The 5,905-nt window shown below is 43.0% G+C and overlaps 1 long non-coding RNA gene across 1 annotated transcript; it reads right to left on the reverse strand.

The window, feature by feature from the left end:
• Window positions 1-518: 518 nt before the first annotated feature.
• LOC118662242 lies at window positions 519-5,470 on the reverse strand. The gene is made up of 3 exons (XR_004969646.1): window positions 5,350-5,470; window positions 2,318-2,775; window positions 519-2,037 (listed from the first exon to the last, which is right to left on the reverse strand). It is a non-coding gene; the product is annotated as an uncharacterized LOC118662242 (long non-coding RNA).
• Between the last annotated feature and the right edge of the window lie 435 nt (window positions 5,471-5,905).

Consider the following 5,905-nt stretch of genomic DNA (forward strand, 5'->3'; position numbering starts at 1 on the left):
TTTGCATGTTAAGTAAATTTAACATTACATTTAAATAATAAGCTGTGTTTGTTTTAAAAATGTAGCTCCAGGGACGGTAGCCATTATCACATTGTATGTTGTTACAAGCCTTCCTTATTCTGCACCTGAAGCCCATTTATCTCACTTACTCAGTCCTGGCCTCTAGTCAGCGAGTCAAAATTACCAGTTGAAGTGAGAAATCATAAAAATTGATAGATGCATACTTAGGTTAAACATTTCATTTGCTATTAGAACACATAAATATATATTTATCCACAATTATTTGGTGTATGGACATTGCCATTCATTTACCATTGCTTTCTGTTGGTCTCAAGCATAAAGCATGCCCATAAGATTTTGTTCACAATCTCCAGTTTCAGTGTCTTTAGAGGAGTGAAAATTTAAAGGTAGCTGTGGACCAATTTGGCTGCAAAGCCCTAAATTTTTATATTTTTCCCCAATATTTATAATTGTCTTGTTCAACAATAGAATTTTTAGCTATGTACCTTTATCAATTCTTTGCAAAGCATTTAGCTTAGTTTTCATTAAGAATTCTCTTTTCGCACTCAACAGTTTTTTTCATACTCATATTTTTAATTAACTTAAATGATAAAATTACCATACCCAGTACAATTGACATAAATGGATTTGGGGACCAACACAATCAACTCGCATTCATCGTAAGAGGGACGTGAAGGAGCAGCAGCCCTTTAACAGCATATTTCACAGAGGGCTTGGCTGAGCAGCAGAACAACGAAATTTTAATTCAGCTGTTGGTGTTTAAGGCTTACTCCAAATTTGAAGTGGGACTCTCCCTCAGAACTTAACTCTGAAATCCACACAGGTTGGATCTGAGCATAAATAAGCAAGTCATCTGCGACAGAGAAAATAGCTCTCCAGGAGATTGTAACTTGGTTAAACATGTCTGAGAAAAGAAAGCAAGAAGATGCTGAGGAAGGGGTTGGGGAGGGGAATCTGTCCCCAGTAGAAACGGGCTCAGAGACAGACATCCTCAGTAATTTTGGAGGAAAGGGGACTTAGATATTGGGCAGACAATATTTCCACTTCCAATGGCAAACTTTCTAGAAGCATGGCCACAGCATTCTAGGGTGCCAAGGACATCTGTGGGTGCGATGGATGCATTACCAGGCCATCTTTCCTTGCGCAATCAAGCAGAACTTCCTTTGTTACATTTCTACACTCACTAAAAGCCTCTAGTTAGGATTTGGGTTCTCAGGGTAGGTCTGCCTAGTGTCAAGGGAATGTCTCGTCTCCAGCCTTTGAGTACATTAGGCCCCTAGAGAGGGATTGCATACAATAATGGAAATGGCTTGTGATTGCAGTTAAATCTCCCATGCAGCTGGAGAGAAGGTGCTGATTGCATACGTGCTCTTAAATTTCTAATTGTAAAGCAATACACTGGCATTGTGACTACTACCTCAGTCTCCTGTGTGATTGGGTGGGGCAGTAGGGACTCCAGAGCACTGTGCAGAAGGGGTCCAGGTGGGGGTGATCTCATTGGAAAGGGCTCTAGACCCAAGGAATCCGGTGCAGTGACTGAAGGACAAGTGCGCGGTGCCTACTTAGATGACAGAGTAACCATAAACGGGCATTACGCTCTCTACCTCAGCTTTCGTGGGTGTTTCGTTAAGATGAGTCAAGGCATGGCATCCCCTGGTCCCAAACAAGAGTGAGTTTCTGTGGCTTAAAAAACCGAGAACCAGGTCCTGGGACACAATTGGGATCTTCAAGGTCCAACCCATGTTCCCTTAGCCTCCATTTCCTGTGAAGACAACTAGACCTCTTCTACCACTCTTACTCTGTTTATGTCAAGGCAGTATTTGAGGGATCACAGATGGACTTCATGCACCCTATTTTCCAGATGACCAAAGTTAATCTAGGAATTATTCTTTGATTTGACCAATGATACATGGCTAATTTGTGGCAAAGTTGGAATCCGAACCTAATTTTGTGATGCCCGGGTCCGAGCTCTCATCAGTAGTTTGTGGTACCTGTGGTGCAGCTGGCCCCAGCGACCTGTAAGAAAGGTGGAGGCTCAGAGGAGTGGGGGGCATGGTAGAGCAGGGACAATGAAAGAGGACATAAAATCAGAGGGCAACTAGGCTTCTCAGCTAACTCAGACACCTAGGAAGGTGTGACATAGCTGCAATTCTGTTTTGGAATCCAAACAGATGTGTGAAACAGGCCAGGAGCCCCAAGGAGGAAGTGGGGAGCTGAAGGAAGGAGGTGCAGGAGGGGGGGGGCTAGAACCCCAGGAGAGCTATACAGGATACCTGACAAGCAAAAGCAAAATTACCTTTAGGCTGTTTTTGATGGAGCTTGTGAATGGCAAGGTAATTCCTGGACAGTGGCAGGAACTGGGCTGTTTCTGTTTGTTTTGTGTTCCTGGAGACCGATGCATTCTTCTTAAAATCCAGCGAGTTGCATTCCAACATAATAAGAGATATAAAACAAACAGCTCTGCAAAGTCACATAACTCGGGGGGGGGGGGGGGTCTCTTGGTAAAGGCTGGAGAGCAGAAAAGTGGGAAATAGAAAATCATTGAGTTTAGATTCTCGTTGGTCACATATGTGTCAGGTAGTGTCTGTTTTGTTAATCATTCCTCACTTCCAGGCTTGGATGTGTGCTGGATATCCCTCCAAACCCACGCTCCAGCTGTCTGCACCCTGCTCGGTGCCTCAGACTCTATCACTTGGACATCCTTGCTCTCCAGCTTCGGTTGAGTCCAGCCCAATGGGAGACTCTAGAAAGAGACTCAAAAGGAGAGAAAAAGAACAGTTGGAGATTTTAATCTCCTCGGCTTCCTCCTTGCCTTGTTGCGAGGTAACTGTGACCCACTTTCTCCCACTGAAGACACAGCCCCTGTCACCTGCCCCTGTCCCATAGCTCAGCGTTTTCCAGATCTGGGAGCAGCAAACCTGCTTGGCTCTTCAGGCCTGAGGTGGTGACGGATGCTGCTGCATGAGTTCCTGGGTGCCTCACCATCCCTCGTTGCTCCCCTTAACATTTCCACACCTTTATCAACAGTTTCTCCATTAAAGTCTCTTCAATTACCACTTCTCAGAAGCCACCCATTTCCTGGAGGCCTCTGCCGATACAGCAGGCTCCCAAACATGGGCCATGCTTTTGATATCGAAATGGCTCACTCCTCAGCAGTCTTTTTTATTTTTTAAATTGATTTCAGAGAGGAAGGGAGAGGGAGAGATAGAAACAGCAATGATGAGAGAGAATCAATGATCGGCTGCCTCCTGCATGCCTTCCACCAGGGATTGAGCCCTCAACCCGGGCATGTGCCCTGACCAGAAATTGAACCATGACCTCCTGGCTCATAGGTCAACACTGAGCCATGCTGGCCAGGCCTCAGCAGTCTTTATCCTCCAGCTTTCAATTTCATTTTTGTGTGAAGCTTTTCCAAAACAACAACATAAAATTCCAGAGAAACACATGTTCAGCCCTAATAGACTCTAAAAGCCAGCATAGTAAACCATTCCCAAGTAAGCCCTTCTTGGGCTAAAATAAGAGTGGACACTGTCAAGGGAAAAAAGGTTATTATAAGCCCACACTGTTAAATTACTCTTTCTGAACACAACTGTCATCCATATTATTATTTTAAATTACACTATAAAATGCAGTCATTTATTGCCTTTCCAAAACATGGTGATAATACATTACCAAATTATCAGGGGTCCTTTATTAAAGCTCTCGAATTTGATTTATAATGTATGATGCAGCTTATCCTTGAGAAAGATCTACTAAAAGGTATACTTAGTCTTAAAGCTAGTGAAGTAAAACCTCCCTCTAATCAGCCGCCAGGAAGCTTCCGCTTCAATGCTTTGTTGATACTGGTGTCAGCAGGACACTAAAAGCTTGAAGCTTTTTATGTTTGATCAAATACCCACATTATGCTGAAGCAGAAGTATTAATTCATAGAGTGAAGCTTCCTAAACCTCTACAATTCTCCTTCATCCTTCCTCCCCATCACCCCACCACTACCACCAAAAAGGTCACATCGAATCAGGGGGGTTAGGGAGGAAAGAGAGATGGACAGTTTGAGAACATTCGACATACACAAAAGCACTCTATAACCCAAGGGAGAGACAAGCACTAAAATACACTTTTCTTAAAATGCCAGTCATATCTAAGAAAGGGAAAAGTAACATGCTGGGAAGTAAGAAGGTGACATGGTTATTATTCCCATCCTATAATGAGAAACCGAGTGTCAGAAAGGGTCAGGAATTTGCCCCCAACTTTTCAGCTAGTGTTTGGGGAAGCTGGGATCATTGTCAATCAGATCATTATGCTACAGTTCCTTCCTGGAAAAAAATATATCTCAACAGAGAAATAGGAAGCTTCCAAGGTTAAAGAAAAAATCACTTTTAATCCACAACTTTTTTTTTATCACTTTAATTCTGGGCCTTCGAAAAGAAAAGTTTTACTATGCTGCCAAATTCACACAAAAAACACTCAAGGGAGCAAACTGAATTTTAAGTGTATCTTATAAACCTGCAGTGATGTGTCAACAACAAAAAACAATGTTCTCAGAAGATTATTTACACAAAAGAGCCCAAGATGTATTTACGCTGGCATCTATGTAGTTGCTATAAATGCTAGTCTCAATATGTTTGCATGGTTCTTCTCAAAATGTAGAATTATTGTTCCTGTCACAGCAATTTGGACACTGAGCAACCTGTAAGATGCCTACCATCATGATAACGTTCTAAAGACATGGCAGATCCTAGCAGATAGTTTGTTGTTGTTTTTAACAAACTGATTAGGAAACTTATTTCTAGCAAGTATCACAGATGAGAGAAACTGGGAAAATTCACTGCTCACCTGGAGACACACATATGCATTGAGGAAAACCGGGGGCGGGGGGGCGGGGGGGCGGGGTTGGTTTCAAGAATGACCTTTTGATTTGTTTGAAAATCACATATCAGGGAGTTGAAGAAAGAGAAGAGAAGATGTCCATATCTTACTGCCTAAGTCCTTATTGCCATAAGTATATTGGACAGTGCAGGGCACCGCAAGAGTAACATACATCAGACCTAATAAGAAATGATACTAAACTGGTGAACAAAAACAGATGCAGAGACAGAGAAGCATCGATCGATCAGACCGTCAAACCTCAGAGGGAAGGTAGGGGAGAGTGGGGGTAAGGAGGAGAGATCAACCAAAGGACTTGTATGCATGCATATAAGCCTAACCAAGGACACAGACAACAGGGAGGTGAGGGCATGAGTGGGGGTGTGGGGGGGCAGTGGGGCGATAAGGACACATATGTAATACCTTAATCAATAAAGAAAAGAAAAAAAAAGAAATGGTACTTACCATGATGTTATAACCAAAAGTCTCTCTGAATGAAATATAGGACCTAATTAAATTGTCTGTACTAGGGTCCTGGTGCAAAGTTTTCCAGTGATCAAAAGAGGAACACAGGAAGAGGAAGAGGCCTTGCTGATTGAGTTTAGCTACAGAAACAGGAAAGTCAGTTGCTTTAAAATATTCTGTGAAACACAGGGCATAGATTGGTTGTGTAAGTTCTTCTCAAAGTCTCTGAAAAAAAAAGGGGGGGGGGGAGGTGGTGTGTGTGAAATGGGTAAGAACTGAGCTTCTCGGAGCCAAAGCGAGGCCCCCTAGACTCTAGGGGCCTAGAGGATGATTTCATGAAGGCCCACTGGGGAATCTGGAGAACAGGGGAAACTTTCCTGAAATACACTACATGTGCTCTTTTTTAAAAAAACATTTTAAATATATTTTTATTGATTTCAGAGAGGAAGGGAGAGGGAGAGAGAGATAGAAACATCAATGATGAGAGAGAATCATTGATCGGCTGTCTCCTACATGCCCCACACTGGGGATTGAGCCCGCAACACTGGCATGTGCC

Source organism: Myotis myotis, unplaced genomic scaffold (genome assembly GCF_014108235.1).
Source record: "Myotis myotis isolate mMyoMyo1 unplaced genomic scaffold, mMyoMyo1.p scaffold_m19_p_8, whole genome shotgun sequence".
NCBI classification, from domain to species: Eukaryota; Metazoa; Chordata; class Mammalia; order Chiroptera; family Vespertilionidae; genus Myotis; species Myotis myotis.